The sequence below is a fragment of the Schistocerca nitens genome, chromosome 9 (genome assembly GCF_023898315.1).
Source record: "Schistocerca nitens isolate TAMUIC-IGC-003100 chromosome 9, iqSchNite1.1, whole genome shotgun sequence".
In the NCBI taxonomy this organism is placed as follows: domain Eukaryota; kingdom Metazoa; phylum Arthropoda; class Insecta; order Orthoptera; family Acrididae; genus Schistocerca; species Schistocerca nitens.
Genome location: NC_064622.1, coordinates 410143370 through 410156329, shown reverse-complemented (window position 1 = coordinate 410156329; position 12960 = coordinate 410143370).

Sequence of the window (12960 nt, the reverse complement as noted above, 5' to 3'; positions counted from 1 at the left end):
AGATGCCATCTTAGTACATATATAGTTTATAAATAAGCTAGTGCATTTCAGTACGCTGTGTGGGGTTGCAGGAAAGCAGGCGAAATCTCTCGGTTGGCATCCATCCTTGGCGGGAGACACTAATTTCTAGACACTTGTACGTGCTAACTGTGGGTATAACTACAAAGTGCAACGTGACGTATCGACGGGCATACTAAAGACACTGCCAAACACATCTGTGCAAAGCTTCATCTGATTTTTTTACTGTGGTTTCCATTTCGCGACTGATCGGAACTAACTTTCTAAACATCCCTCGTAGGGTTCTGTCTTCTGTGCTGTGATGTCAGCAATAAACTACGGATGGCAACTCGAAATCTGATCCAAGATTACGGTAATCCGCTCCTGAGCTTTATGGTGACACCACTAGTATTTTCTTTTTAATTTCCTTCCAATATCCGTCACAGCTGGAAACAAATAATCACAAAGAAACGACTTATCCCGACTATCACGTCGTTTTCAAACCATGGCCGTAGACGTAAGCGTAATCGTACAGTTCCCACAAACGTACATGTGAGTTACCAAACATTCATTATTCCTCACTAGTACTCATTACATAAATACAAAACGATAAACTATGTATGAGAATAGAATGTGTTCGATTGGAAAGAAACCTCATTATATACTCACATGTAGTTTATTATTTTGTGTTTACGTGATAGTCCGAAACTAGTCACCACAAAGAAATGACTCCTGTCGCAACTGTGACGAATATTGGAAGAAAATAAAAATTTAACCCCCGGGTCGCTGGTCCTATCCTCCATCAGTACGCTGAAACTTTCATATACCACTAGTAATCTCGTAGCAGATTTCTACTGTTGTCACTCGTCTATTCGTCAGGACCAGTCGAACAATGCAGCGATCTCCTCGTGCTGTGCCGGCCGAGGTGGCCGAGGTGGCCGAGCGGTTCTAGACGCTTCAGTCCGGAACCGCGCGACTGGTACGGTCGCAGGTTCGAATCCTGCCTCGGGCATGGATGTGTGTGATGTTCTTAGGTTAGTTAGGTTTAAGTAGTTCTAAGTTCTAGGGGACTGATGACCTCAGATGTTAAGTCCCATAGTGCTCAGAGCCATTTGAACCATTTCTCGTGCTGTAGCTCTTCTGGAAGGACCCGTGCCTGTTCTCCTTGGCGCACTATTGTTCTGCCGATAGCTCTTCACCTCTCATTCTGCTGTCCTTGCATCACAGCCAAAATTGTCAGTCCGATATGTCGGTATACTGCTCCCATGTTAGTCATGTTAGTGACTGAACCTTCGTTAGTGTGAGATTGATGGCGTCTTCTGGGAATGCTGTGTTGCAATCTCCGCCTGAAAAGTTCCATGTGCTCACAACACTCCTCATCTATAGCAATGCCTTTGTTCTGTACTTCAACAACTGAAAACTAGCATGCGTAAGGATTGGAATCAATATATCAAACAAGCACGAAAACACATGAGAATCGGTTTGGTAGAGTTCGGTAAAGATGTGTTCCTGACATGAACCATTCTACACTCCTGGAAATTGAAATAAGAACACCGTGAATTCATTGTCCCAGGAAGGGGAAACTTTATTGACACATTCCTGGGGTCAGATACATCACATGATCACACTGACAGAACCACAGGCACATAGACACAGGCAACAGAGCATGCACAATGTCGGCACTAGTACAGTGTATATCCACCTTTCGCAGCAATGCAGGCTGCTATTCTCCCATGGAGACGATCGTAGACATGCTGGATGTAGTCCTGTGGAACGGCTTGCCATGCCATTTCCACCTGGCGCCTCAGTTGGACCAGCGTTCGTGCTGGACGTGCAGACCGCGTGAGACGACGCTTCATCCAGTCCCAAACATGCTCAATGGGGGACAGATCCGGAGATCTTGCTGGCCAGGGTAGTTGACTTACACCTTCTAGAGCACGTTGGGTGGCACGGGATACATGCGGACGTGCATTGTCCTGTTGGAACAGCAAGTTCCCTTGCCGGTCTAGGAATGGTAGAACGATGGGTTCGATGACGGTTTGGATGTACCGTGCACTATTCAGTGTCCCCTCGACGATCACCAGTGGTGTACGGCCAGTGTAGGAGATCGCTCCCCACACCATGATGCCGGGTGTTGGCCCTGTGTGCCTCGGTCGTATGCAGTCCTGATTGTGGCGCTCACCTGCACGGCGCCAAACACGCATACGACCATCATTGGCACCAAAGCAGAAGCGACTCTCATCGCTGAAGACGACACGTCTCCATTCGTCCCTCCATTCACGCCTGTCGCGACACCACTGGAGGCAGGCTGCACGATGTTGGGGCGTGAGCGGAAGACGGCCTAACGGTGTGCGGGACCGTAGCCCAGCTTCATGGAGACGGTTGCGAATGGTCCTCGCCGATACCCCGGGAGCAACAGTGTCCCTAATTTGCTGGGAAGTGGCGGTGCGGTCCCCTACGGCACTGCGTAGGATCCTACGGTCTTGGCGTGCATCCGTGCGTCGCTGCGGTCCGGTCCCAAGTCGACGGGCACGTGCACCTTCCGCCGACCACTGGCGACAACATCGATGAACTGTGGAGACCTCACGCCCCACGTGTTGAGCAATTCGCCGGTACGTCCACCCGGCCTCCCGCATGCCCACTATACGCCCTCGCTCAAAGTCCGTCAACTGCACATACGGTTCACGTCCACGCTGTCGCGGCATGCTACCAGTGTTAAAGACTGCGATGAAGCTCCGTATGCCACGGCAAACTGGCTGACACTGACGGCGGCGGTGCACAAATGCTGCGCAGCTAGCGCCATTCGACGGCCAACACCGCGGTTCCTGGTGTGTCCGCTATGCCGTGCGTGTGATCATTGCTTGTACAGCCCTCTCGCAGTTTCCGGAGCAAGTATGGTGGGTCTGACACACCGGTGTCAATGTGTTCTTTTTTCCATTTCCAGGAGTGTATTTTCCGCCAGTTTATAACACCGCCCTACTACACGACGGCGTAGGACTTCCGTCAACACCGGGTGAGGAGGAGGGGAGGTAATAAAGTACACACATCCTTCCATTTCAGACATCCAAAAAAGTGTTGTGTTATCTTCATGAAATTACTTTACTGATAGCCGCCTCATCAGAAACGTCCTTCAAATTTATGTTCTGTTTAACATGTTACCTTTATTTTCCAGAATTTTTAATAGCAATATTTTTTTCTTTTCAGGTAAATATGGCTCTGACATCCTTATGACAACTTCAACCAGTGTGGTACGTACACTACTAGCTAATAAGCGACAAGTAGACGAGTGTAAGTGTGACACCCACTAATCAGCCAAAACATTATGACCACCGACCTGGTATCGATATAAACCCATCCACGTTATAGCATCGTCATCTGTCGAAAAATGACTGCTATAGCAGTGCTGCACAAGTGTGTTCATTCAGTACTGTGTAACTGTGCTACGCAGCTAGTGCAGTGGGTGTTTTGCGTTAGAATACTCGAGTTAGAGAGTTGGATTCCGCGTATAGACGCAATCATTTTGTTTTATTTTCTAATTTAAGACTGTGTGATGTGTTACCCGGCTTCTTAATCGTTATGCAGTGATTGCAGCAGGTCTTACACAAAACAAATGCAATTATTCAATATACCGACATAGACATTACAGTACAATCGTCTTTATCGTTCCACTTTTAAAGACTTATTTTGCCGTGACACGTTGCTCCGTTCTTTTCCACGCACTACATCCCCACATGCTTTCCAGTCAATGGATATCCTATCACTGATATTTATTACTATTGGCCCTTGGTACTTAATTTAGTATGTATGTTTAACATCTTCACATTGATATTTTTCGCAGCTATTTCTGTCCTATGACAGGTAATTTGTTCGTAACTGATTGTTACTCTTCGTGACTATTCCTGATACGTCTGACCAATTTTTATGTTGAACACTAAAAAACATTGTAGTTGCAGGCTATGTATGTTTCCAGAAACACTGTATACGACAACATTACTGGACAGAGCCAAACGAGAAAATAATAATAAAAAAAGACAGATCTAGACCAGGGAGCGACCTCTTGAATTTGAATACTCCAATAGGGGCCAAAGGATAAGGAAGTTACCGCAAAATTGCTTTCACTGCACTGCCACTGCAGCAGTCACACAATACTGAACGAAGATATTTGTCGCACATCCGATTAAGCCTTGCCAATTGTTTGATGTCTATTGTCTACCGAAAATAGGTACGGGATGAAATTCTGGTAGACAATTTTTTTCGTGCCGTTAGCGTGCAAGGAATCGCCCTTTGTTGTTTGCGGCAATTTTGGTTCGTCTTGTATACAGAGGCCGCAGTCTGAAGAGGACAGCAGTGAGCCGTACCCTACTTACAAGGGAACCTCCCCATCGCACCTCCATCAGATTTAGTTATAAGTTGGCACAGTGGATAGGCCTTGAAATGGTTCAAATGGCTCTGAGCACTATGCGACTTAACTTCTGAGGTCATCAGTCGCCTAGAACTTAGAACTAATTAAACCTAACTAATCTAAGGACATCACTCACATCCATGCCCGAGGCAGGATTCCAACCTGCGACCGTGGCGGTCGCTCGGTTCCAGACTGTAGCGCCCAGAACCGCACGGCCACTCCGGCCGGCGATAGGCCTTGAATAACTGAACCAGATCAATCGAGAAAACAGGAAGAAGTTGCGTGGAACTATGAAAATAATAAGCAAAATATACAAACTCAATAGTCCATGCGCAAGATACGCAACATAAAGGATAGTGTGAGCTCAGGAGCGCCGTGGTCCCGTGGTTAGCTTGAGCAGCTGCGGAATGAGAGATCCTTGGTTCAAGTCTTCTCTCGAGTGAAAAGTTTAATCTTCTATTTTCAGACAATTATTATCCGTCCGTTCGTCCGATGTATTTGACCGTCTACACACGGAAAAATTTGAAAACGTTAAAAACATATGTTTTGACAGAGCACAGGGAAAACTGTGCGACTGTGAACTGTTGCATTCATTTGTTGCAGTTTATGTGACACTCTTATGTTTTTATCACTTTTGGGAGTGATTATCACATTCACAAGAAAACCTAAATCGGGCAAGGTAGAAGAATCTTTTTACCCATTCGCCAAGTGTGCAAGTTAGGTGGGTCGACAACATATTCCTGTCATGTTACGCACATGCCGTGAGCAGTGTCGTATAGAATATATCAGACGTGTTTTCCTGTGGAAGGATCGGTTGACCTATGACCTTGAGATCAAATGTTTTCGGTTCCCATTGGAGAGGCACGTCCTTTCGTCTACTAATCGTACGGTTTTGCGGTGCGGTGGCAAAACACAGACACTAAACTTATTACAGTGGACAGAGACGTCATTGAACGAACGGACAGACCATAACTTTGCGAAAATAAAGAAAGTAAACTTTTCACTCGACGGAAGACTTGAACCAAGGACATCTCATTCCGCAGCTGCTCAAGCTAACCACGGCGCTCCTGGGGTCAGACTATCCTTGATGTTGCATACACTTGGACTACTCAGTTTGTATATTTTGCTTATTTTTTTCATAGTTCCACACAACTTCTTCCTATTTTCTCGATTGATCTGTGTTCAATTTTTCAAGGCCTATCCACTGTGCCAACCTGTAACTAAATCTGAGGGGGGTGCGATGGAGAGGTCCCCTTGTTAGGTTCTTGTAGTCTACATTGTCCGGTTGTGTTGACGTGCTATATTGCCGAACCATACTGTCGGCAATGTGAAATTTCAGTGCTTGTGTAAACATACCTTCATTGCAGATCCGTCCCCGCCTGATATTTCACACATGGCACAGGAACATTGGAGGAACGGGTGTTAATTTTAATAGATTGTACGCCGGGCGGCGCTTACGTAGAGATGGTTCCGAAGAAACGCAAGGGCGGGCGTAGAAGCGCCACGAGGAAGCGCCGACGCCGTGGGGTGGGCCTTTCTTAGCCGCTTCCGGTCGGGCCGGGATAAAGTTAGCCGCAATCAGGGGCAGCGAACCGAACTGTGGACGGCTATGGGCGGGCCGCATCCTGCCGATGCTCCACGTCTGCTCCCGCAAGGCCGGCCCTCAGACAGCAGGCGGCGCCGTCAGGACCTCACGTACACTACTGGCCATTAAAATTGTTACATCAAGAAGAAATGCAGATGATAAACCGGTATTCATTGAACAAATATATTATACTAGAACTGACATGTGATTACATTTTCACGCAATTTGTCCGCATAGATCCTGAGAAATCAGTACCCAGAAAAACCACCTTTGGCCGTAATAACGGCCTTGATACGCCTGGGCATTTAGTCGAACAGAGCTTGGATGGCGTGTACAGGTACAGCTGCCCATGCAGCTTCAACACGATACCATAGATCATCAAGAGTAGTGAATGGCGTATTGTGACGAGCCAGTTGCTCGGCCACCATTGACCAGACGTTTTCAATTGGTGAGAGATGTGGAGAATGTGCTGGCCAGGGCAGCAGTCGAACATTTTCTGTATCCAGAAAGGCCCGTACAGGACCTGCAACATGCGGTCGTGCATTATCCTGCTGAAATGTAGGGTTTCGCAGGGATCGAATGAAGGGTAGAGTCACGGGTCGTAACACATCTGAAATGTAACGTCCACTATTCAAAGTGCCGTCAGTGGGAACAAGGGGTGACAGAGTCGTGTAACCAATGACACCCCATACCATGACGTCGGGTAATACGTCAGTATGGGGATGACTAATACGCGTTTCCAATATGCGTTCACCGCGATGTCGCCAAACACGGATCCGACCATCATGATGCTGTAAACAGAACCTAGATTCATCCATCCGTGCACCCAGTTTCGTCGTTGACTACACCAACGCAGGCGCTCCTGTCTGTGCTGCAGCGTCAAGGGTAACCGCAGCTATGGTCTCCGAGCTGATAGTCCATGCTGCTGCAAACGTCGAACTGTTCGTGCTGATGGTTGTTGTCTTGCAAACGTCCCCATCTGTTGACTCAGGGATCGAGACGTGGCTGCACAATCCGTTACAGCCATGCGCATAAGATGCCTGTCATCTCGACTGCTAGTGATACGAGGCAGTTGGGATCCAGCACGGCGTTCTTTTATTACCCGCCTGAACCCACCGATTCCATATTCTGCTAACAGTCATTGGATCTCGACCAACGCGAGCAGCAATGTCGGGATACGATAAACCGCAATCGTGATAGGCTACAAACCGACCTTATCAAAGTCGGAAACGTGATGGTACGCGTTTCTCCTCCTTACACGAGCCATCACAACAATGTTTCACCAGGCAACGCCGGTCAACTGCTGTTTGTGTATGAGAAAGCGGTTGGAAACTTTCCTCATGTCAGCACGTTGTAGTTGTCGCCACCAGCGCCAACCTTGTGTGAATGTTCTGAAAAGCTAATCATTTGCATATCACAGCAACTTATTCCTGTCTGTTAAATTTGGCGTCTGTAGCACGTCATGTTCGTGGTGTAGCAATTTTAATGGCCAGTAGTGTAATATCTAGTCTGCCGTACTCCAGCTGTAGTCTTTTGCCATACAAGCCATTGTCTTAGCGTTTACGAAAGGTGGCTAAAGAAGTTAGTATCCTGGGCGTAAAGAATTAAAACAGATCTGCTTCTACATACATACTCCGCAGACCACCAAATAGTGCACGACGGAGGGCACCACTACCTCTGTTACCCATTTCCTTTCCTGTTCAACTCGCAAATAGAGTGAAGTAAAAAGGACCGTCTAAAAGCCTCCGTACGACCTCTAAACGAAATATACACTCGTCCTGCAGTAGGCTTCAAATGCCGGTTCGCAACAGAGCGGTAGCGCCATTTTCCATCCAGGGATTCCCATTTGAGTTCACAGAAAATATCCGTAACACTTGAGTGCTGATCGAACCTACCGGGTAACAAATTTAGCAGCACGCTTTTGTATTCCGTCGATGTCATTCTTTAATTCGACTCGGTTGGCAGCTCAAACACTCTTAATTGTACTCAAGAATGGGTCGTACTAGCATTCTACAAAGTGTTTCCGTAAGAGCGTGCAAAAATTTATCAGCACATAGAGGATGTTCCACCGACCAATGTGAGGTAGGGAACCTGGAGTTGTAGAAGCCAGCCGGCCGCTGTGACCTAGTGGTTCTAGGCGCTTCAGTCCGGAACCGCGCTGCTGCTACGGTCGCAGATTCGAATCCTGCCTCGGGCATGGATGTGTGTGATGTCCTTACGTTAGTTAGGTTTAAGTAGTTCTAAGTCTAGGGGACTGATGACCATAGATCCTAAGTCCCATAGTGCTCAGAGCCATTTGAACCAGAACACCATAAAGACGTGCAAACTTAGTCTCGATCCCCCACACCTACCAAAATAGGTTACATTCAGTGGGTTTTCTGTTGATCTGTACTGTCATTGTCACGTTTCTGCTCAGTGACCTTAAGCTCCTTCAATATGTGATCGCATGAAAAACACGTAATGTACTGCTGCATCTGCAGATAACGTGTAAACTTGTACCCATGTTAGTTGTAAATAAGTTGGAAAACAGTACTGTTAGGCAAAGCGGTAGTCAAGTTTACTTCCATATTTCCTTACGCTGGCTTCTCCGGCCTGAGGTTTCCTACTTCAAATGTCCAGTGAAGCATTCTCTATGCCCTGTTACAGTTTCTTACGTTCGTACGAAAACATCCCGTATACGCCGCCTCCCGAGCATTTGCCTTGCCTACTACCAACCTGGCGCACTCACTTAATTTCATATCGTATTGCACAGTCACGCTTAGATATTTGATCGAAATGGCTGTCAAGCTGCATCGTAGTAATGTTGTATTCGACCGCTAAAGGTCTCTTTTTTTCCTGCTCATCCGGATTAAATTACATTTTTTTACATTCAGAGAAAGCTGTCACTCATCATACCAACAACGAATTTTGTTTAAGTTATCTTGTATATTCCTACAATCACTCGACGACGACACTTTCCCGTGCACCATATCGTCATCAGCAAACAGTCTTAAATTGCTGCTTACCCTCTCCGACAGATCATTTATGTATATAGATAATAAAAGTGGTCCTATCACACTTCCCTGGCGCACTTCTAAAGGAAGACTTGTCTCTGATGAACACTGACAGTCGAGGGCCACGAGCTAGTTCTATTATTTAAAAAAAATATTGCATTCTTTGGTTTCCCGTCAGAACTTCAAGTCTCTCCCACACCTCCAAAAATAGGTTGCGTTCAGTGGGTTTTCTACTGATTTGCACTGTCATTGTCACGCTTGGGGTCACAGTGAACTTGAGCTCCTTAAATATATGATCACATGAGAAGCACGTAATGTACTGCTGCATCTGGAAATAACGTCAACATACGTCCGCCGTGTCGTCTCATTAAAATTTATAGTAAATGGGTACCTCTTTTAAAATGAATGTTTACATAGGGGTGGTTATGAGAAGTATTACTGTCACTTGCGTAGCTGCTGCTCTTTGAATTCGATTTTGCTGTGGTTTATAGCTAAACAGTAATAAATAATGAAGTGTGATTACACGTTCAGCGCGAATAAACATAGCTGAGACTTCTTCCAAACATCAACTTGGGCTCGGTGTAAGGAAGTGTGAGAATGGTGCCTTTAGTTATACTCTACTCGTGAATCGCGGGCAAGTAAAGTGTTGGTCAGGCCAAAGTCACAGTTCTCTCTTCGCCTTGCTCACATGTTTGACTAATATGATGTGTCTCCTTTTTTGATTTTATGTGAACACACCAAAATTGTTTTTAAATCTGTTAGGCGAGAAACTGATAGAATCAGTCGTAATTTCTGAGAAAGTAATAGAAATTAATTCGAAGCTGTATTATATGTAGAAATATCCGAGTTGGGGGTTGTTTGGGGAAGGAAAGCAGACAGCGAGGTCAGCGGTCTCATGGGATTGGGGAAGTACGGGGAGGGAAGTCGGCCGTGCCCTTTGAAAGGAATCATCCCGTTATTTGCCTGGAGCGATTTTAGGGTAATCACGGAAAACCTAAATCAGGATGGCCGGACGCGGGATTGAACCGTCGTCCTCCCGAATGCGAGTCCAGTGTCTAACCATTGCGCCACCTCGCTCGGTAGAAATGTCCGGGCGGGAGGTATGTTTGACCACAACGCCCGGTAATTGTATTAGCATGATGTTTCGCTAAAAAAAAAGAAAAAAAACACCTAGGTTAGATATGGTTATCTCTCACGAAAGTATTACTCACCGTTATGCATTTAAAATTGCGGCTACGAATTCGCTTTCTTCTTAAATTTATAGCTGACGCAGTAGCAACTCCATTCTCAGAATTCGGTAGCAGCATCGCGACAGTTATATTGTCCTGCTCCTGATTCCTTCAAAGCTACGTTTTCGTGAACTCAATGTTCTGTCCAGCCAATACGAAAGACAATATCGCGGCTACACCCCCCCCCCCCCCCGCCTCCCTCCTCAGTACCGACACACACACACACACACACACACACACACACACACCTTCCACTGATTCTTCTTGTTCCACTCCCGTTACCACTCTCCTCCACAGATTTTACAGTAACATATTAATTTCCTTGCTAATTGCATTTTATAAAAAATTATTTACAAATTTTACGTTCTGCTATGCATAGGTGTTCACAAAATTTTGCGTTGTACAGGGTTAAATTTACTAGAGCTCATATTATGTACACTCACGTGAAATTCGTGATAGGAGTGAACTGTGATTTCACTCTACCAGAGCAGCACACTGTTTCAATCGGGCAAGACATTTCAAGTATTTAACTTAAGTTTCTGTTACGTAGAAACAGAATTCATAGCTGACAGAAACTCCCATAACGACATTACGGTTTCTTTTTTCTCACAGGTCGTTCCGTCTCCCTCTCCCTGCCCCTTCCTCTCCCTCCAAACTCCACGCAACTTCCTCCCTCCCCCCTCCCCATCAACTTCTGTAGGCAGTCGGTGTCTATGTCTCAACTGCAATGTGATGTGTTTTCCGAAGGAAGAGAGCAGAATGCATAAGCCATGTATCCAGAACACGAGGAAAACGTAACATCGAGCGAAGTGTAATGTTATAGCCATTATTTATCTACTAGCTGACAAACCAGGTATTGCCCTGGTATCCATTCTACAATTTTCTATTAGAGATGAACACAAAAAAGTAGTTGTGTCTGTAATAATGTACAGCAAGGATTCATTTCCACGTACTCATGAAAATATATTTGAAATTATGAAACAGTCGTACCAAGAAAATGTAGAAATGTTTAAGTACTGTGTCCAGGTTAAGAAACATGATCCCAGGCATTTTCTATACGCTGGATACAACTGCTTCACACGTCTGCAACGCGATTTTCTGAACGCCTCTTTAGCAACCCGTCTTCATAGTTTTAACGCCGGCTATCGTATTCGCTTACAGCCCCCTGCGCTTCGCAGTTGGAAGCTGTCAAAAGCACTGCCAGGTTCGCGGGAGATTCTTAAACTGACTCGACTGTTGCAGCGTATTAGTAGCAAACAATAAATGTATTAATACGTCATGCGTGATGTATCTTTCCACGCATCTCAGTGTTTATGGCGTCTTATCTCCTGAATTGTATGATAGATAGGTGGTTCAGAACCCCTCTGCAATTATTGCATGCGCGCGCGCACACACACACACACACACACACACACACACACACACACACACACACATATATATATATATATATATATATATATATATATATATATATATATATATTCCACTAGGAAGGGTCGGCACGAGTAAGCAACAAATAAGTCCTGAAGTTTCTGGTCCTGAAGTAGCCCCAGATCATGTGGTGGTTCCCTGACAGGTAGGTAGCGACATTGATTTGATAGTTGTGGCTTTATTTCGCAAAGTATCGTATCTACCATAAAAGTCAGTCTAAGGCCGGAACGCAAAATTATATGATATGTCATTAAATACGAATCGCTTGACAAAATTCATGTCTTCCCAAGATTTACCGTCGGTCATCTAATTTCCCTATTGCCATGTGCGTAACCAACTAATCAGTGTCGCTTCGGAGGCCGGAATTTCCACCGCGTCGACTTGACGAACCAGCACTAACTGCCAGTGGGTAGAGTCGGTACTTCATTGTATGTCAATTACTCTCGTCTGAAGGCCTCGCCTCCAGATGCTCCGAGAGAGGCGGAAGAAGAGAATTAACCGTGGTTCTGGCGTACTGGCAACGGTGCAGCAAATGGCCTGACTTTGTCTTGCCAACAATTAACGAAATTCACTGTAGGCATCTGCACATGATGAGAGTTTAACGTGGGAACTGTGTGCGGGAAGCGACGACGAACTGCAGCGCAAAAAGTGCTTTAAAGAACTGCGTTTTTCGTGGATTGAAACTGTTCGTCATGCAAGGACTGATTATTATCAACCGTTTACCATACATTGTTGCAAATAGGGCTCCTCCACATTTTAACATACGAGGACGTGCTGAGAAGTTATGTCTCAGAATTTTTTACGTGAAAGCTATTAAAATTTTGGAAATGATACGAACTTCATGAACATTCTAAGTCTTTATTTTTGCTGTATACATACACTCTAAGACAAAACGATGTACCACGAAGGAATTATCTGAATGTGACGGAAACAGGTAGACGTGATGTACGCGTACAGACAAACAAATGATTACAATTGTAGTAAAAATGGATGATTTATTCAAGAGAAAGAGCTTCATAAATAAAGCAAGCCAAGAACGTGTTCGGCCACTTTATTCGCCTCATCTCGGCTTGGCTTGAAGAGAAATCCGGCTACCTTGTTGGCCAAGGCAGGATTCGGCAAGCAAAAAGACAAACTGTAGCAACTCTCGCCGTGTACGGGCGGGTGTTATATTGCTGGAATGTAAGCCCAAGATGGGTTTCCACGAAGGCCAACGAAACAGGGCGTAGAATATCGCTGACGTATCATAATACTTCTTACTCTCATCACCCCCAAACCGCAGTCGGTTTTTGACCTCGTCAAGTAGCGTCTTCCAAGTAT